Genomic DNA, 22823 nt, shown 5'->3' with positions numbered 1-22823 from the left:
GTATGACCGAACGATCATGCAAATGCAATATGCAAAAACTATATCGAGACTTGAACAAATAAAATAGACATACAAAACGATGCAGATTATGGAAATGAAGTGCAACGAAAGGATTGTAAATTTAAACCAAATTATCAACTTTCGACAAAAAGAAAATAAATAATCAACTCACGGCTTGACTCTCTTATTTTGGTTCCCCAGCGGAGTCGCCAAGCTGTTGACACCATTTTTTTTATAAAACGAGGTCGACTTGGATTTTGAAAACGAAAACGAAAACGGGAGTTACCACCAATCTTTTTTGATGAGGTGTGATCGGGTCACCTCAAAAAGTGGTTATTTTTTAATAAATGATTTGATTTTATTAAAACAACGATTTTGGTCCACGAAATTCAGAAAAAACAGGTTCGGGAGTCGGTTACTTACGAGGAAGGATTAGCACCCTCGTAATGCCTAAAATTGGTACCTAGTTGATTAATTAATGTCTTAGTGTCGAAAATTGAAAACTTTGAAGAGATTTAAAATACAATCCTTTGTTTTAAAACTTATATAAATCAAGTTACTCATTAAGACCCTCTCATTTCAGAAAGAGAAAATGTCACACCCAATGAGTTAGGGCACGATATTTTACCTCTTCAGAAATGAGCTTGTCTGAAAACTTGCACAATAAAATTTAAAAGGGTATTCAATTGTTTAAGTCACGCGAAAAAATTGCAACCCAATACGTTAGGGCACGATTTCTCAAAATATTAAACATTGAATATTGCCTTTATTTATTTTATTATTATTTTGAAAATCATCGTCTCAAGAAAACAACGTGTCATATCCAATGCGTTAGGACACAACGTATTAAATTCCCGATAATAAGTTTTTATTTATGTTTTTTTATAAAAAAGAGTAGTCTCAAATATTTAGATTCAACAAAGAAAATCGGAACCCAATACGTTAGTGCTCGATTCTCTTGAAGATCCCAAATACCGAGTATTACTTATATTTTTAAAATTTCTTTTTTTGAATCTGGGTAAAAATTGACGTAATGGAATGACAATTATGATAATGTAAATATAAATAGCACGAGCAAAAATAATAAATAAGAAAAATAATGAAAAGATACAAAAACAAATCAATCATGTACACACAATATCAAGTAAATAAACAAATAAAAACTGAAGCATTAAAAAAATAATGATGATAATAGTGGACATGTAAATAAATAAATAAATATATGAAAAGAATAAAAAAGGGTAAAAAGACATACATGTATGTGTATATATTTAAAAATTATAAAATATAAAAATATATGTAAGTATGTGTATATACATAAAGTTATAAAATACGAAGAATATATGTATCTATGTATTTAAAATTACGAAATACAAAAATGTGCAAGTGTGTATATGTACATATATATATTAAAAATATGTGTATATATAAAATATATATTTATGATAATTTAAAAAGGTACATATATATTATAAAGAATATATGTATATGTATATGTATATGTATATGTATATGTATATGTATATGTATATGTATATGTATATGTATATGTATATGTATATTTTAGAATTATAAATTATGAACGATATGTATATACATTATAAAACATGTGTACATATATATATGTATATTAGAAAAACGAATGCGTGTATATAAAGTATTTTGAAGTTATAAAATATGTAAAAATATATAAATATATGAAACGCAAAATGTGCGCACGTATGTATATTAAAAGTATATATATATGTATTTCAAAATTATAAAGCATAAAAGATATATATGTATATAAATTTTTAAAAAATATATATATATATATACGAGCATGTATGTATATAAAAAAGTATCTATATATATATTTATCTAAAATATTAAAGGTATAAATGAATAAATCATAATAATAATAATAATAATAATATTTAAACTAGATAAATAACAAAATATAATAACAATAATAATACAAAGATAATAGCATAATAATGAGGAAAATAAAAAAACTGAATCAATTAATAAAATAACAAAATAAGGACTGATTCAAATTAAAAACAAAACTTTGGGGCAAATCTGCAAATAAAATAAAAGGAGGATCTTCCTGAACGCGCGCACAGCATGAAGGGACCAGAATGGGAATTATCCATTTTCCCCAAAACGACGTCGTTCCAGGATGGACCAAATTGAAATCGCAATAAACTAACGGGGTAAAAATAAAAAATTCAGAAATACCTAATTAAAAAACATTAAAAAAGCGGAAGGGCTAAAGGTGCAATTAGCCCTTCCAATGAAAACACGTGGATCCTCCCCTAGGGTCGGGTCACACGCGGGTCAACGGCTAAACGACGTTGTTTTGGCTCATGAACCCTAGTTGCAAAACGACGCCGTTTCATTCTTCTTTAAATAAAAAAAATTATTAAAAAAATCACATTCATCCCTTTCAAAAAAAAATAGAGAGATTTTCTCTCAACTCCCCCTTTTCAGACCCATAGCCCCGATTAGGTGCCGCCGTGCCGGCCACCATGGCTCCGCCACGTCTCCGCCGCAGGCGGTGGCCGGAGCACCAAAAAAACTGGGTTTTTCAACCCTGCTTCACGGGCCATTTGAAGACCGAGTTTTCATGACTCTAGGGCTGTGGCAAGAGACCTCAAACGCCGCCTTCCCCGTCCACTTTCGGTGACCCGAAGAAGGACTCCGGCGACGACACTTGCACGGCGATTCCGGTATGTTCTTCTACCTTTTCGTTTTTGTTTATATACACAGAAATAAAACTGAAAATAAAATGAAAAAAATAAATCTAAAACAAAAAGTAGAAATCACCTTAAACGTTTTTTTATTTTCTGAAATATTCGTAAAAAAGGAGAGAGCCCCCCTGCTTACAGAATATTTGGCTTTATAGCCGAGAGAAAAAGAAGAAAAAAAGAATCAAAATTCCCCCCTTTTACAAGAATGAAGTTCGGCTCTTATAGCTGAAAAAAAATACAGGACTTGTTTTTTTCTTTTTCTTTTGTTTCCTTCTGCTTGATTGCGTGTTTGCTTGTTTTGCAAGTGGAGCAAGTGGCGGTGGTGGCAGTGCGCGGCGGCCAGCAGAGCTAGGGACGTGCGGCGCCTAGGATTTTAGAAAAGCTGAAACCCAAGTTTGACTAATTGTTTTGGGTCTGTTGGGCTTCGAGTTATTGGGCCCTTTGTAATAATTTTTTTTGCCTGGGCAAAATTGGGCTGTACAATTAAAAAGGCTGGATGTATGGGTTAATAATAGTTAACACTTCTTTGGGGTCTAACTATTGCCTTTAAAAAGAATGTGGAGGTTCTGCCAACGCCAACAACCATTATATTGTGTGGAGCTCCATTTCTCAGTCATTGTTATTTATGCCAACAAAAAAACGAAAGATGGTTTTACCATCAACTTTGGTAAATTTTGATTTAATAAAATCCATGACCTTAGCGACTTTATGATTATCAATATTAAAAATGAAACATGAAAACCATGTCCATTTGATCTTCCAAAGAAGAAAACTCGTGGCCAAATACTGACTTTTAATGCATAAAATTAAAGAAGTTAATCATCCTAAAAATGAGTTATAAATTCCTCAACTATGAATTGCTTTCTGTAATACACAAATTTCAAGGTATATGGTAAAAACATGGTTATCTAAATCTTTGTTCCCATTAAGGAAAAATTTGGTATTGCTATGGTGGGAAATTATTGTGAAAAGGTATAGTTTGATATTATTGTTAAATTTTGTAGTGAAAAATTAAAATGTTTATTTTAGATATGTTGTTCTAAGTTATTTTAAATCTTAATAATTTAATATAATTATACATTATTTTTTAAATAGTTTTTAATACTTAATAAATTATTTGTAAATTTAATAATACACGAAATATTTTAAATTTTAAATTAATAATAAAAATAAATAATATTCAATAATTTAATATAATGATACATAAAATATAAATTACTCTAAAATTTTAAATGTATTTTAAATATTTAATACAAATAAGGATATTTTGATTGGGGTAAAAGTACCACAAAATCTCTTGTACTATATTCTAAATTGCATTTTAGTCATTTTATTAAAAAAGATGAGCAAAGTATCCCCCTGTATGTTAGATGAGTGAGCAACATAGCTCCTCTGTTAAAATTTGATGTTTATATATAAGGTCTCATAATAAATTTAACCCTCAACCTTTACACAATTATTCAATTTGACCCTTACTCTTTTTATTGGAAGTAAATTAGAAATTTTTTAAACTAATAAGGCTAAAAGGTCAAAAAAGCCTTAGTAACAAATTTAAAAAATCAATTATTTTAAATTTTAAAATTATTAAAAAATCATAAAAATTATAAACAAAAGTTATAAAAAAAGTTATAAAATTTTTAAAATTTTAAAATATTTTATTAAAAAAATACCAACCCTTTAAAATCTAATGGTTATAAGATTCAAAAAAAAATTTTGACCACTCCTCTTTTATTTGGTCAGTATTGTTATTTTCTAATAAAAAATTTATAATTTTATAATTTTTATAATTTTTTTAAAATTTTAAATTTTAAAAGGGCTTAATTATTTTTTTTAATTTGTTACTAAGACCTTTTTGACCCTTTAGCTTTATTAGTTTCAGAAATTTCTAATTTACTTTCACTAAAAAAGTAAGGGTCAAATTGAATAAATGTGTAAAGGTTGAGTGCTAAACTGGTTATTATATTAACATTCAACGGTACAATTTTAACGGACGTGTTTATACAAGGGTTAATTTACCCATTTTTTAATAGAGGAGCTATAATGTAATCGAAAATATAGTAGAATGGATTTTATTGTCCTTTTACTAGTGTTTAGCATTAGGGGTAAGCAAAACTCAATTCAATCGAAAAAGTCGAAAAAAATTTGAATCTTGAGTTAATTAAATTGAGTTATTCGAGTTTCAAGTTCCAATCGAGTTGAATTTTACTATTCGAATAACTTGAATAATTCAAATAACAGATTGATGTAAATACCCCTTTGGTCCCTGTCAATTTTGAAAATGAGCAAATTAGTTTCTCTCTCAACAAAAAATACAAAATAATTCAAAATAATTTTCAAAATTCAAAATATTTATAAAAGAATTCAAAATTTATATTTTTTAAAAAAATTCAAAAAGAAAGTTAAAATTTTAAAAAATTTCTAAAATAATAACTTTGGGACCTAAATAAGTTAATTAGTGATTCAACTATATATGGTTTCAAATTTATGTGCTAGAAAATGAAATTAGTTTTACTATAACAAAATTTTAATTTGATATGTTTAATTTTTTAATTTAACTCGAACAATTTTACTTGACTCAATTCAAATCGAATTAGGATGATAAAATAGGACTCGTCAATTCGATTTTACACAAAAGTTTTCACCATACCTCTCCTCTCCTATATGTTTTGAGCTATTGAACCAAAATTGATATATGGGGCTCTAAATTTGCCCTCTTTACTAATAATAATGAAATTGATCCATGGTTTGGTTCCTTTCACAGCTTTGATTAGTGGAGAACAAAATCCACAATTCAATCAATCAACACACAAAGCGTGTAGAAAATGGAGGGTAGTTGAAAGAGAATTATGAAACCTGCACCTCTGCTTCATTAATATTTGTCCAATCCTACGTAATATATGTGGCATGAAAATTAAAATATCAACTTTCAAAACTTGACATGCTTTAATCTTTAATTTATATATTTACTTGTTTTATTAAATAATTATTCCTATTCAATTTATTTTTAGCATCAAACTAAAATATCAATTTCCAAACATTAATTTTTACAAAAGTTGGCATGCATCAATCTTTAATATATATAATAAATGTTCAATTTGAAGATTATTTACACTATTAGCTTTATTATTCTTCGGTTCAAAATAGTAATAAAGATATTGTCTTAAGAAATTATTAAAAAAAGTTGAAAATGATAAATGCCACGTTTTAAAAATCATTTACATGCTTCATATTATCTATATAAAAACATCAGTTAAAAAAACTTTTCATATTATCAAATTTACATTTAAAAATAATTATAATATTTAATTTAGAATTTTTAATTAAAAATATATAAAATAAAATTGTGATAATTATATATTTAAAAACAACTATAATTTAATACAAGTTATACATTTAAAAATATTTAAAATTTTAAAGGTAAATTATGAAAATAGTTACTCAACTATTAGTGTGTTTTTGTTTTGGTCACCTAGGTTTAAAATATTATATTTTGTCACTAACGTTATTGAAATTTAATAGTTTGGTCACTCCATTAAGTCGCTAACAATAACAGTTTTTATTGGCATACTAATAAATTTAGCCCTCCAATTTTTACAGATTCTATCAATTTAGTCCTAGTTCTAAAAACTCTAACAAATTAAGCCCCCAACTTTACACTTCTGTCAATTTAGTTTTACTTCTTAAAGATTCAAAAATAAAATTTTTAAAAACTAAAAAAAAAACCACTACTTGAAAGATCATTTTTTTATAAAAGTATATAAGATTTTATAAAAATATATACAAAATTATAAATAAATGAATACTTATTTTTTTTCATTTTTCTGACATGAAATTTATTAATTAAAATAATTTATAGATAAATATTTTTAAAAAACCACAAACAAAACTTAAATCATATTCAAAAATTTCATTTTTTTAAGTTTATTTTATAAATAATAAATTTTATTATACATCTAGCCTTACTACTTAGTCCTCGTCAAAATTTTCAAGTGATAGGTGCCTTATTCACCCACAACCATCGGCACCAATTACCCTTACTCCAAACTTCTTGATTTCCACATCCTTCAATATCATGCCGCTAAACAGGAATTTAGTTGTACAACTACCGACGTGGCCTTCCACCTACTGGTTTTCCAAGACCTCATCCCCATCTATATATTCTAATCATGCCCCTCCTTAAGCACAACCTCAAACATAACAAACTCGTTCTAGGCAACAATGTAAAGACATCAATTCTCACTCTTTTTCAACTTTAGGCTGTAGGTTTCGACCCAACCTAAACATGGTGACTGTTAATGTTAAAAAGTTTTTGATCCAACTTAAACATGGTGGTCGTTAATGTTAAAAAAAAGTTAAATTTGTGTAAGTCTTCTTCATTTCCCCCCTTAAATTGTTTTATTTATAAGATTGTTATTTTATTTATAAAGTTAGTATTTTAATAAATAAATTTCAAGTTAGAAAATGAGAAAAATTGATATTCATTTATTTATAAATATTTTTACAATTTTGCAAGTTTTTTTTATAAAACCTTATGTATTTTTATCTAAAAATTGACTTTTAAATATTTTTATTTTTAAAAGTTTAAGAATCAAGACTAAATTGATAGAATGTGTAAAGTTGAGGGCTAAATTTGTTGAATTTTTTAGATTTAGGACTAAATTGATAGAATCTGTAAACAATGGAGGGCTAAATTTGTTATTATGCAAATAAAAAGGTTAACGTTAGTGATTTAATGGAGTGACCAAAATATTAAAATTTGATAACGTTAGTGACTAAAATATAAAATTTTAAGCTTGGGTGACCAAAATAGAAACACACTAATAGTTGGGTGACTTTTTTTTTATAGTTTTCCCAAATTTAAATTACAATTATTAGTTTAAAAAATTGTGCTAATTTTAAAATATTGTTATTATTGAATAGAACTCTAAGCATAAAATATAGAAAAACAAGTTGTGGTAATTATAATTATATTAGTTCAAAAAATTTTGGCGTAAACAAAAGTTGTGTTAATTTTTTTTTTAAAGTCGTGCTATTTTTATTGATGTAAAATAAACTTACTACTTGAATAGAATTTTAAGTATCTTAATGATCACTTAATTAATATTAGAGTTAGTTATGTTAATTATTTATTATTTAGAATTGTTATAATTGAGTGACCCGAATCCTTAGTAAAATAAAATACATCGGTAAAATAAAATAAAAATAAAATCCATATAGAACTACACTTCTTTTATTATATTTTAGAATAAGGTTTTTAAACCTTATTAAACTTCATCTATTTGATATTGATTAGAATAAGGTGTTTCAATCTTACTACACTCCTTCTATTAGAATATGATTTTACAAGCCTATAAATAGACATAGTCTACTCCTCTTGTAATCATTCAAATTCAAAATAATAAATTATATTTTCCTTTGCCCGTGATTTTTTCCCCGAAAAGGTTTCCACGTAAAATATGTGTGTTCTTTATTTTTCTTTCTCTTTTATTTGCTATACATTGTCATTATCAGCGTTCTATTTTTATTTTTCACAAATTGATATTCAAGCTTCTGTGTTGTTCATCTCAATCACGGTAATGCCATCTTTGAAGTATGAATTTCGCTGTTGGATCGCAACACCAAATTCGGGTTGTGGCAGATAAAGATGCAGACAATTCCTGCACAGATGGACTTAGAGAATACCTTGCTAGGGATAGATAAGATGCCTTCGACATTGACGGAGGAAGAGAAAAGGCGTAAAGATTGAAATATGTTAACACAGTTACATCTGCATTTGTCTAACGAAATTTTGCAGGATGTGATGAAGGAGAAGACCGCCGCTGCATTATGGAAGATGCTAGAACAAATATGTATGTCGAAAACTCTAACCAGCAAGCTGCATATGAAGTAACGTCTTTATGTTGATCATTTGGAGAAAGGTGAGTTTGTGCACGAACACTTAGCAATGTTTAAATTTTTTTCTTAAATTTAGAGGTTACGAAGGTTCAGTATGATAAGGAAGACCTATGGTTGATTCTACTTTGTTCGTACCTTTAGAGACACGATTTTATATAGCCGCGAGTCTCTCATAGTTGATAAGGTTTATGATTCTTTGACCTCGTATGATAAGATGAAACATCTTGTGGTTAAAACTGACTCTCAAGGAGAAGGTCTCATTATTCATGGAAGACAAGATCAGAATGTTGATGATGATCGTGGAAGGACACAAGAATGGAATCTTCGCGGTAAATCTAAAAGTAGATCGAAGTCTTCAATCAGAGGTAAAACTTGTAACTTCTGCAAGAAGAAAGGGCACATTAAATTTGAGTGCTATAAGCTACAAAACAAGATCAAAAGGGAGGCTACGAATCAAAAGGAAAAACAACCAGAAAAATTCGGTGAAGCTGATGTTGTAGAAGGCTACAACAATGGTGAACTTCTAGTTGCTTCTGTCAACAATTCTAAAGTGAGTGAGGAATGGATCCTTGATTCAGGCTACACCTTACACATGAGTTCCAACCGGGATTGGTTTACAACTTAGAAAACAGTGTCTGGAGGTGTTGTTTGGATGATAAAAAATGCTTAGTGTAAAATCACAAGTGTTGGAACAATTAAAGTTAAGATGTTTGATAAAGTTGTCAGAACACTTAGTGACGTGCGACATATTCTAAAATTGAAGAGAAATTTGATTTCATTAAGTACTCTTGATTCAAAAGGGTACAATACATAGCTGAAAGCGGGGTTTTGAAGATTTTCAAAGGTTCCCTCATTGTGATGAAAGGGAATAGAAAGACTGCCAAGTTATATGTTTTGCAAGGTTCTACTGTTACTGGTGATGTAGCTGTCGCTTTCTCTTCCTTGTTAGATGATGATGTTACTAGACTTTGACATATGCACCTAGGGCATATGAGTGAGAAAGGCATGGCAGAATTGAACAAAAAAAAGACATCTTGATGGGTAAGGAATTTGCAAACTGAAGTTCTGTGAGCACTGCGTTTTTGGGAAGCAAAATAGAGTTCAATGCACCAGAGGAATCCATAACACGAAAGGAACATTGGAGTATATTCATTCTAATTTGTGAGGGCCATCTAGAGTGCCTTTGAGAGGTGGAGCTAATTATATACTAACTTTTATTGATGATAGTTTTAGAAAAATTTGGACGTTCTTCCTGAAGCAGAAAAGTGATGTATTTTTTGCATTTAAGTCTCGAAAAACTATTGAAAAACAGATGGGAAAATAAATAAAACACCTCCGCACAGATAATTGCTTAGAATTCTGTTTTGATGAGTTTAATGAATTATGCAAGTCAGATGAAATTGTGAGACACTTGATAGTTTGTCATACTCCACAACAAAATAGCGTTGCAGAATGAATGAATAGAACGATCATGAAGAATGTTCGATTTGTGTTGTTGAATGTTAACTTACTGAAGTCGTTTTAGGTCGAAGCAGCCTCTATTGCATTTTTTTGATCAATTGATCTCTATCCATTGCCATTGAGAAAAAGACTCCATAAGAGGTATGGTCTGGTAACACTGCTGATTATTTTGATTTAAAGATCTTTGGGTGTATTGCGTATGCTCATATTGATAATGGAAAATTTGAACTGAGATCCATTAAATATGTTTTTCTTGGTTATAAAGCTGGTGTAAAAGGGTATAAGTTATGGTGTCCTGAAAATAAAGAAGTTGTGATTAGCAGAAATGTTGTTTTTTATGAAACTGCTATGCTACCTAACTTATCTCTTAAAGACTTTTCCAATAAAAAACATCAAAAGCAGGTGGAGCATCAGATTAATCCAGAATCTACAATAGAATCGACTCATCAAGCTAGTACAGAAATTTAGAATAGAGTTACTTCTTCACCACAATACTCTATCACCACAATCAAAACTAGAAGAGAAATTAAACCTCCAAAGAAGTATGTCGAGGCTGATCTAGTTACTTATGCTTTAAATGTGGCTGAAGATATAGATGCAAACCAAGAGCCATCTAATTATTCTGAGACGGTTAGTTGTGAAGACTCAGAAAAGTGGATGTTTTCTATGCAAGAGGAGATGAAATCACTCCACAAAAAAGAACATAGGATCTTGTGAAACTTCCTAAAGGTAAAAAGGATGTTCGTTGTAAATGAGTGTTTAAAAATAAAGAAGAGACTCCAAGAGTTGAAGAACCCAGATATAAAGCAAGGGTTGTTGCAAAGGGTTACAGTCAAATTCCAAAAGTGGACTTCACAGAAGTGTTCTCCCTAGTTTTGAAGCATAGTTCGATTCGAGCTTTGCTTGGTATTGTGGTCATGCATGATTTGGAGCTTGAGCAGTTAGATGTAAAAACTGCATTCTTGTATGGAGAACTGATATGGATATTTACATGCAACAACCAGAGAGTTTTACAGTCTCAGAAAAAGAGGACTATGTTTGCTTGCTGAAAAAGTGCCTTTACGGTTTGAAATAGTTACTAAGACAGTGGTACAAGAGGTTTGATTCCTTTATGATTTCTCATGATTTCAAAAGAAGTAGCTTTGATAGTTGAGTTTACTTTAAGAAAAACAGTGATGGTTCTTTTGTGTATCTTCTCCTTTATGTTGATGACATGTTGATAGCAATGAAAGATAAAAGAGGTCCAAAGGCCAACTAAGTGAAGAATTTGAGATGAAAGATTTGGGACAGCAAAGAAGATACTTGGTATGGAGATTCTCAGAGATAGAAAAGTAAATAAATTGTACCTAAGTCAGAAGGGGTACATTGAGAAAGTTCTTTACATGTACAATATGCAAAGTGCTAAACCTATTAGTACTCCTTTAGTAGCCCATTTTAGACTTTCATCAGCTTTGTCTCCACAATCAGATGATGAGATTGAGTACATGTCACATGTTCCATATTCTAGTGCAGTGAGATCTCTCATGTATGCTATGGTTTGTTCACGTCCAGATTTATCATATGCAGTCAGTGCAGTTAGCAGATACATTGTGAATCCCTGTAAAGAACACTGGAAAGTAGTTAAGTGGATTTTAAAATACTTATGAGGTACTACTGATGTTTGCTTACAGTTTGGAAGAACTAGAGATTGAGTCATTAGGTATGTTGATGCTGATTTTGATGGAGACCTTGATAAAAGAAGATCTCTCATAGGTTATGTCTTTACAATCGGAGGTTGTGCAATTAGTTGGAAAGCCACTTTTCAAACTATAGTTGCTTTGTCCACCACTGAAGCTGAGTACATGGTGATTACTGAGGCTTGTAAGAAGCCATTTGGTTGAAGGGACTTGTTAGTGAACTCAATGAAGACCTTCAAATCAGTATAGTATTTTGTGACAGTCAAAGTGCCATCTTCTTTACAAAAGATCAAATGTTTCATGAGAGAACAAAGCACATTGATGTTCAGCATCATTTTGTTTGTGATATTATTACTCATGGTGATATTGTTGTGAACAAAATTAGTACTCATGAAAATCCTGCAGATATGATGACTAAGTCACTTCCCATAACCAAGTTTGAGCATTGCTTAGACTTGATTGGTGTTTATTGTTGAATTTAAACCCTTAAGGGGTTTTATGGAAGAAGTTGAGAACTTGTTCATTGAAAGTTCTCGATGAAGAACTTGTTCATTGAGAATTCGTGTCAAGGTGGAGATTGTTAGAATTGAGTGACCCAAATTCTTATTAAAATAAAATACAGTGGTAAAATAAAATAAAAGTAAAATCCATATAGAACTACACTTCTTTTCTTTGATTTTAGAATAAAGTTTTTAAACCTTATTAAACTTTATCTATTTGATATTGATTAGAATAATGTGTTTCAATCTTACTACACTCATTCTAGCCTATAAATAAACATAGTCTACTCCTTTTGTAATCATTCGAATTCAACATAGTAAATTATCTTCTCCTCTCGGTTTTTTCTCAAAAGGGTTTCCATGTAAAATTTGTGTGTTCTTTATTTTTCTTTCTCTTTTCTTTGCGATACATTATCATTATCAACGTTCTATTTTTATTTTTTCACATGAATAATATTACTTTACATTAATTACATAAATTAGAATTATATTGTACACTGAATATGTTAAAAATGCTTCAATTATTATTTTAAAATTTTATATTATAATATTTGAATTGATAAGTTAATATATTTTAATTATATTTAATAATTCAAATAAGAAATATTATTTTACTCTAATTATTGTAATTAAAAATACAACATTTAAGAACTAATTAAATATTAAATGCGTAAAATCACGTGCAATGCATGTAACATTAGAAGATAATATATATAAAAGCAAGAATTTCAAGAATCTTTTGAATTGATCATAATACATTTTATTATTCACTAGAATTTTTACACACCAACAATGTGAGTGAAAGCAATTATGTAATAAATTTATAATATATTGTGGAAAGGATTTAATATTACTTTGGTTGAAATGATAAAATTAGAGTGAAAGTTATAATATTTAAAGTTCAAATCCCATGTGCTTGTGTTTTCTAACCCAATTGATGGGTGACACCAACTCAATAATAATATCAAATAATAGTATTGATTATATTATTAATTTAAGTTTAAAAATAATTTATTAATATATTTGTTGATGGCTTTTTTGGTCCCTCTTCATGGAGGCTATCCTTCATACTTATAAGGTACGATTCCTTGATGTTACAAGCTAAGTGTAACTAGATGCCATACATAACAACACGTTATCCCCTTAGGATAAACACGTATATTTAAAGTTATCCTTGTTGAGATCCTGTGTAACCTCCCAAACCTGGCCTATACGTTATCATTAAATTGAGAAGGCTACATTAGCCACCGAAATGGCTAAGCTAACTTACGCTACTTTTGAAAACCTTAAATAAACTTATTTTAGAGAAATCGTAGTTGTACTTTTAGTTAGCTTAAAGGCATTCATTCAATAGGTTGTGCATACTTAGGATTCATTTTATTGTTGATATTTTTGTGTTATGAAAAATTTTTATTGTCGTTCTTATTTAAAAAAGAACTCGATGTTAAATTAATGTAGCGAAAAAACCCATTGTTCAAGTCATTTTGGAAACGTAGTTGCCTTATCGGTTTATTTTTCAAAAATGGTTCCTTTGCAATGCAGCGAAAAATAGGGAACAATGTCAAATTTTACTTAAGTTTGATATCATGCATTATCTGGTTATTATGCTTGAGTAATCCATGCATGCAAAAATCCCAAAAGAAAAGTTATCAAGCCACAAACCAGAAGTTATTAAAAATTACAAACCAAAACTAATAAAAAAAATAATCCGAGGTCCAAGGTGATTTTCTGAATGCTAAGTCTGATCCTAATTTTGAGGTTTACCTGAAAAGTTAAGCACTATTGGGGGTGAGCTTATGAAAAGCTCAGTGTGAGCCGAACAATTATTTAAACGGACAATAACATAAATATCGAATACAGTGAAACATACTAGCATTAACAGAATAACACAAAACCATCATTGGAATTTCATAACATTACATAGCCATTATCAAATTAATGTCAAACGGTGTATGAGCATGGGTCATCATTCATTCGAGTAACAATCATTAATTTCGACAACATTCAATACAAAAAAATACAATACATAGCATAAATCAATAAAATTCGAATATATCGTTCAAATGATGTAATGCAAAAAGGTTCTTACCCATACCATCCACTCCACACCACGAGTTCCTTAGAACCCGTCATTTGAACTCTAAAATAATATGGGCTTAAGCCTGTTGTGGTTAAAACCATCGATAACAATATGCAGAAAATTCTGCAAGTAAAAATGCGATAAATCACCATTCCCCTCGATACTTGAGGTGCAGTGTACTGACTATGAATAATGCAAACTTAATATGCCACCGGTACTCCACTAAACTCCTCCATCAACCACAAAATCCCAACCCAATGCATATGTAATATGTCACACAATCTCATACATAATCATATCTCAATACTTTTCACATTCATTTGACATGCTCGGCATGTCCTCAATAATCACATACTTTCAGTAAATGGAGACAATGTTCCAATCTTTCAAATTACCATTGTGTTGGTATCAATTAATATCGTTCAATTTCACATACTTTACAGATTTTCATTGTGCATAAATAACACCCTTTTCAGTACACAATATAAAAAATATCTCATGCGTTTAAATCATACATAAGCATAATATCTCAACACATTATATCATTCAGTCAAACATTCTCATATCTCATAACAAATATACAATTACAAATTCAATCAAACATTCCTACTATCAAACTAGCAATTTTGCCAACATGTCAATCTTTTAAGGCTCGAAACATACCTGGTTCGGCCACTCACAAAATCAATAATGTGGTTATTAAGCCAATCTAATCAGCAAGTTAATTTATCAAATATTACATGATATTTAACATTTTCAAACAATTTTATTAGTTTAAAACCTATACCTTATTTTTCGCTTCATCGCAGCACACTGGTGAATCTTTCAATTTTCCTTAATCATTTCTTAAACGAACCTAAACCGAAATTCAGTATAAATTCAATAAATTTACCATTAAACCAGCCCCAAACCACCCATTTATGAGTTCAAACCAATCATTGAAATTATAACTATTTTATGAATCCAAACTAGTTGGATTCCTTACACTGTATCAATGCGAACCGTACGTACAATCGTTCTTCGCCTTTATGGATGATTTGGGGCATTTGGGTTAGCACATAATTCAATAATATACTGAAAAATAAGTAGCTAGTCAATGATTAAATTCCTTCATTTAATCAATTCATAACATTTACCAAACAACTATCTCAAAATAACAAACTAATTATCCTTAATTAATTAGCTAATTGATCAATTGCACTTACGCTTCACAATTTGTGGGATCCGATTAGCTAATTGATCAAGAACGTATCTCCCTAACTAACATGTGATTAAAGTTTGATTAGGAGGATTCAAGAACACAATTTAATTTTGGAAAAATATGGGCAAGACTCAAGAAACAAAACAACCACCTTTCTTGAACATAGGCACATGCACCACCACCTATGGTAGCCAAAATTGAGACTGAATTTTAAAATGGTTTGAGATCTTATTAAAATCTAGAAAAAAATATTTGAAATCAATTAAAATCCCCCAAATTCCAGATCTATCAATTTTGGTTTTTAATTGATAAGATTAATAAAAAAATTGAAGAGAAAAGAGATCTTACCCAAGCTAGTTGAGAGAAACGGCAATGTCACTTTCGTGACAATGTTCGGGATCGATCTTGGGGTTCAAGATTTTAGATTTGGGGCTTATTTAGACGAGGATAAATGGTAGCAATATATTAAAGAAGATGGCGCACAATATTGATGCAAAAACAAAAAGAAATAGATGGTAAAATGGGAGGTGTTGGCGATGACAATAATGGGAGAAAAAAAGAAAATTGAAGAAAAAAGAGAAGTGGAAGATGGTGACCAGCTAGGGTAGGTAAAATTTGAATTAAAGGCTGAAAAATAAAATAAAGAGTTACATTTATACTTAGGGTTCAAGGGTATGGATGACACACACATTAAAAAAATAAGAGATTTTACAAAATTTAATTATTTTGCGAGGGAAAGCATTCGAACTTGGGACCTCATTTAATTTCCATACTTTCTCATATTTCTTTTAACCATTAAGATTCTTCCTTTTTCTTGAAATAATATTTATTTTAAAAACAAGGCATGTCACATACTAGGGTTTAAGGCAAAATTTGCAAAATAATAAAAATGATGCGAGAGAAGGGATTTGAACATGGGTTTCAAGAAATGTTTCAGTAACATTTAACCAACAAACCAATACATCATTTATTTTCTAAAATGCATAGATAATCTCAAAAATTAAGGCATGAAAACTTTCTCTCGATTTACAAACTCGATTATACTAACCCCCAATTTTTGGGAAGTTATATCTCGCGAGCTAGCGAGGAGGTGAGCTAGTGGAGTGGCGAGCTGGATGACACCCCTTCCTTGATTGGGTCGGATTTCGAATTTTGGATTTTGGGTTTGTGAAATATTATTACACAAAAATTTTTCCCCTACTTTGTCTAAGAAGAGTTATAAAGTGATTCTTCTAAGACAGATTTACATGCTTTAATAGTGTAATTGAGGGCTTATGTGAAAATATGGTGAACTGTATATTAAAAAATTAGGCGAGCTGCACAACAAAAATTCAACGAGCTAAACCGTAAAAATATAGCAAGTTATACATTGAAAATACAACGAACTGTATAGCGAAAATTCAATGAGTTGTGCTTTAAAAATAGTGCAATTGGTACTACAAAATTCAACGAACTGTTTAAGGTTGCAATCGTAAATCGGCAAACCATAATATTCTAAAAATCTTGTAAGTATGAGGTTGCGATTGTAAATTGACAAACCGTAAGAGACACAACAAACTATAAAATAGAGCTGTAATCTTAAATCGGCAAGCTGTGAGATTTGAAAAATCTCTAAATTGCTAGGTTGAGAATCTTAAATCAACAAACTGTAATATTCTAAAAATCTTGTAAGCAGAACGTCGTGATCATAATTCAATAGACCTTGAGATTCTTAAAATCTTATAAGTAGAAGGTTGTGATCATAAATCAGTGGATCGTAAGATTTTTAAAATCTTTTAAGCAGAAGGTCGTGATCGTAAATCAATGAACTGCAAGATTCTTAAAATCATCTAAGCAAAAGGTCGTGATCGTAAATCAACAATCTTTAAAATGCTTAAAATCTTGTAAGTAGAAGATCCTGATCGTAAATCAACGGGTCGTAAGATTCTAAAAATCTTGTTAGCAGAAGGTCGTGATCGTAAATCAGCGGACTGTAATATTTTTAAAATTTTGTAAGCAAACTTCATGCTCCTATATCGAATCCACTTGTGGGAATCGTCCACGGGTTCCCCTTTCATCCATTTTTTAATGTAAATCTCAAGACAATCTTAGCTTAAATTCATTTCCAGTGGTGCTAAGGCAGCACCATTGTGGTAGCATTGTTGATGAATCTTGGCGGATAAAATGAAACAACTAAGAAAGAAACCATTCTTGCAAGGAATCATATGGCTTTTACAAAAACTCTCAATCATCCTATAAGATGGATTTTGTAGCTTAAATTTATGTTGCAAAGCTTCAATACATCCCTTCCCTGTTCTTAGAGTGTCTCAAAATAGCAGCCATACAATCTGCCCTTCGCAAGGAAAGAAATCTCATTATGGCATGGAAAGACCAATGATCAGTAATCTTTTTATTATTTTTCAAGTAAATGTTTTTACCAAACACTTTGAAATATTAACTAAAAAATAGTGTAACCAAAATAACCAAAGATGACCCAATCAAACTTTACAAATTCCTACCTCTATCTAATACTAAGTCTAGTCTTTTCCCAATTTAACTAAACCAAAGAAATGAAGAAATTAATTATTTGATCCCAAAATATCAGCCACGTCCTACTATGAAGCAATGAACACAATTATTGATTCCTCGAGAATTACATCAAGTGTCATCCACTGAAGTATTTCAAATGAAGGATACTATACTTGTCACACTCGGTTTCCTTTAAATTAGGAAATTGGGAATAATTTAGGGGTTAAATTGAAAAAAGCCAGAAGCTGACGATCTCTATTAAAAAATTAGGAAAATTTAGTAACAAAATTGGACATGATTGAAATCCAAATTTGGTTCAGTTAGATTAAAATCAACTAGTTCCTTAGTGGGAGATAAAATGATTACCAAATGATGGTTTCTATAAGGTTGATAACCGAGCGTGAAGGGTTATAAATAGCTAGGAAATGACTTCCTGGGGAGGCTTCTTCTCAAATATGTTTCACTTTTTTCTTTTTTTTCATCTTCTTCCTTAGTTGCTTCGAAGAAAAGATAATTTTGGGAAGCTTTGCATGGAGTGATGATCGTGGAGTTTGAGTTAGAAAAATAGATAACCCAATAAGCTAGTATGGTTCTTAATCCTTTTGAGTATGTAAGATTAAGAAAATGAAGTTAAGGATTTTCAAAAACCTCTGTAAGGGTTCTGTATGTTTCTGGAAAACTAAGTTTTAAGCTAATAATACTGAGTTTAACTTATGGTTTTGGTTTTCATACTTAGCTACTAGGAGAATGAAAACTCTGGCGTTCGAAAAAACTAAGTTGATAAGGCGAAAAAGCATCAAGTGAGTTTCTATACTCCATTTCAGAGATGCTGTATGATTTGCATGAATCAGTGTTAAGTCCAAAATGAGTTTTATGATGTTGCATAACCTATGTTGCTTGAGAATTTTTCCAATTCTGGTTTTGTTTCTTAACAGAAAATGGAAATTTCCACCAATTCAATCAATTTGCAATCTGAAGCTTTAGTTCAAACTCAATATTCGATTCAAAACTCAATGTTGCTGGTGGCAGCTGCTGTAAGCCACAATGAAAAACCTACAAAATTTTCGGGACAGAATTTCAAGACTTGACAACATAAAATGTTGTTTTATTTGACCATGTTGAACTTGCCCAAATTTTTGAAGGATGACCCTCTTACTGTTAAAGAGGGTGAGGTAGATGAAGTTACCGTTTTCACTACTATTGAAGCTTGGAAACATTCTGATTTCCTGTGTGGAAACTACATCCTAAATGGATTGTTGGATGCACTGTATGAAGGGTATAGTGTTAAGAAAACAACTAAGGAATTATGGACATCATTGGACCATAAATACAAAACCGAAGATGTTGGAGTTAAAAAGTTTTTAGTTGCTAAATTCTTGAATTTTGTAATGATTGATTCTAAACTAGTTGTGAATCAAGTGCAAGAACTTCAACTGATCATTCACAGAATTGTTGCTGAATGGATGGTGATAAGTGAATAATTCCAAGTGGCAACCATTATTGAGAAGCTGCCTCCTGCTTAGAATGACTTCAAGAACTACCTAAAGCACAAAAGAAAGGAAATGTCAGTGGAAGATTTAATTATCAAATTTCGGATTGAAGAAGATAATAGAAGTACGAAAAAAAGGCTCAACAAAGCAGCAAATATCAATGGTGTTAGGGAAAACTTCGTAGAAGTCAAGAATGACTTCAAGAAGGGAAAACAACTTCAGGATGAGTCTAAATTGGGACTAAAAGGTGGCGTTTCCAAGAAGAAATTTTTTTAAGGAAACTGCTTTAATTGCAACAAGATGGGGCACAAGTCATCTGATTGTAGGATCCCAAAGAAAGAGCTAACGAGGCCAATGTTGTGGAAGAAATTTCCAAGGAAGTGTCTGATATGGACTTATGTGTCTAACATATGCAAGAACTATAAATAATAATGTTTCTTCTAAAAGGGGAATGTTTGTGAGAAAGGGATATGTAGTGCAATCTCTGTAAAAGCAAAAACTATGAATAAGAATGTTTCTTCTTCTTCTTCTTCTTCTATTTATATGTTTGAGTCATTTAATTTATTGCATGGTTGACTCGGACATGTTAATTATGTTACTTTACATAAATTAATTAATTTATAGCACATTCCTTCATTTCACATTAATGTGAAACTTGTGTTGAGGAAAAATTAACAAAGTCTTTATTTTCAAACTGTTGAAAGAAGTACAGAACCACATAATCTAATATATAGCGATGTTTGTGACTTAAATTTGTTCAAATGAGAGGAGGGAATAAATATTTTATTACCTTCATTGATAATAGAACAAAATATTGCTATGTATATTTGCTTAAGAGCAAAGACAAAGCTATAGAGAAATATATTCTCTATAAGCAGGAAATTGAAAACCAACTTAATAAAAAGATTAATATGGTGAGAAGTGATCGTGGTGGTGAATATGTTGAATCATTTGAATATTGTACACAATCTGGCATTATTCATGAAGTAACACCATCATACTCTCTTCAATCAAATAGAGTAGCCGAATGAAAAAAGTTGATCTCTAAAGAAAATGATGAACACCTTGCTAAAAAGCTCTGGGTTATCACAGGAAATGTGGGGGTAGCTTTTCTATGAGTTAATTGCCTTTTAAATAAGATACCCCACAAGAAAAGAAACAAGACACCATATGAGTTATTGAAAGGTAGAAAATCATCCTACAACCACTTGAAAGTGTGGGGGTGTCTTGCTAACGTAATGTATAATGGTAAGTCGAGACATATGCGTTGTCGACACAATACCTTTAAACAACTAGTCTCAAGTGAAGTTATCTCTATTGATTTTGTAAAATCAAAAGATAACATTGCGAATCCATTAACTAAATGCTTAAATTGAGATCATGTTGATAAAACTTTGAAAGGAATGAGACTAAAGCCCATGAAAAAAAAGGGGCTATGTGAAGGAAAACCCTACCTAGTTGAATGGAGATCCTAATATCTAGGTTCAAAGGGACAACCAATTGCATAGACCTTATGAGGTCACTGTGGGGGTTCTTATCCCAAGTCTGTTCCTATGATTTAAACAGTGACTGAAAATTAGATAGGTTAAGCAATGCTTTTAATGACCATTGTGTGTTTCGGTGAGCCGAACAACATAAGTCACCTATGTGAGAGTGAAGTGGGGCCGCTTCAAGGAAACTATTGGGGCATAGTTTTCTTAAACTCTTGCAGAACCAGAAGATGTTCACAGCTATATGAACATACCTATGAGAACTAAAACCTTGCCAATGAGGTAGTTGTGTGAGGTATATCATCGTTTACACAAACGACATAATAGTTCAAGGACATCACGTCTACTGGTCAGCTAGTAAAGTAAATATACTTTTACAATGGAAGGTTTAAGGGTGGATGCCTACTATCCTATACAACTATCGATTGTAGATTCTATCACCACATCAAGTTAATGTTTTTCCGTTAAAACTATCAATTTTCATTTATGTGGGGGATTATTTGAAAAATTGTAATTTTTAGAAACTTTGAGGCATATTCTCGATTGGTAAAGGTGGAGAGTGGAATCATAAAATTATGGTTTTATATTCTACTCCATGAGACCTTTATATCAATATATCGTATGCTCAAAATGGTTGAGTGATGAATGAGAAATTGATGTTCAAAGTAAGCTATATGTGAATATTTGTTGAGGAAAAGAAAAGCTTAGATCCCACATTAGTTAAATACCACGTGTGAGATGTGTATATATATGAGAACCCACTTGAAAGGTGATTGAATGACTAAGCTTGAAACCCTGCATCGCGTGCAGAGGGGTGCAGATCCAAACCCATCGGGGTTGGGGCGCACTCGCACAACATGGGTGACGCAAAATGTAGAGCCCAAAATGGGCATGTGGATATTTTTTCCTCAGCAAATATATAAAATTTGATTTTTTTTAAAAAAAAGGACACATATCCTGATTTTATTTTATTCTAATCAATTTGATTTAATTTTAATCAAATGGATTTAATTGCTCCTTTAATGCAGATTTTGTATCCTTATTCATGGATATTTCCAAAATTCCTCCATATTGAATTCCTATAAAAGGCTAAGACTTCTTCAGAATTTTTTGAATAATCACACTCTCTCACACCGAGTTTATTTTGCTTTACAAAATTTTTCTCTTTTCCTCTCCATATTTCTAACGTTTTGATGATAGAAAAATGCATCGTTTGTTCGTTGATCATTGTAGAGATGCTACTGCTTCGATCATCGTGTTGTTGTATCCTGAGAGACAGTCGACCAACGTTTCTCCAAGTACCGTAGGAGCGGCCGAATTTGTCTTAAGGAAATTGTATAAAACATGCCTCAACATCTAGTAAAACTCGATTCTTCTTTTCGATTTCTGGTTTTCGTTATGTTATTTATTGGTTTTTCGTATCTGGTAATTTAAATATAAATTATTCAATTTATATTTTATTTTATATATAGATATTTATTTATTTATATTTATATATTTGTTTGCTAATGTACTTTGTCCAACACATACCTGATAGACATATCCACACTATATACAAATGGAGCTACCCAAAGAAAAGTCTACTACTTACTCTTCGAGAGATTCAAACCTAGATGAGTTCTATGAGTGAACAATACTTGACCACCGGGCTAAATAGGAATTCATGAGAAAAAATAGTTGAATTCACCATTATTAGATAATTTTCTTTAACGCTTCGTTTTGGAACTTGAATTTAAAATTTTAAAATTTAATTTCAATTATGATATAAATGATAAGAATGTAATATTACA

The sequence above is a fragment of the Gossypium hirsutum genome, chromosome D08 (genome assembly GCF_007990345.1).
Source record: "Gossypium hirsutum isolate 1008001.06 chromosome D08, Gossypium_hirsutum_v2.1, whole genome shotgun sequence".
Classification (NCBI taxonomy): Eukaryota; Viridiplantae; Streptophyta; class Magnoliopsida; order Malvales; family Malvaceae; genus Gossypium; species Gossypium hirsutum.
Note: the sequence above shows the minus strand (reverse complement) of the source record.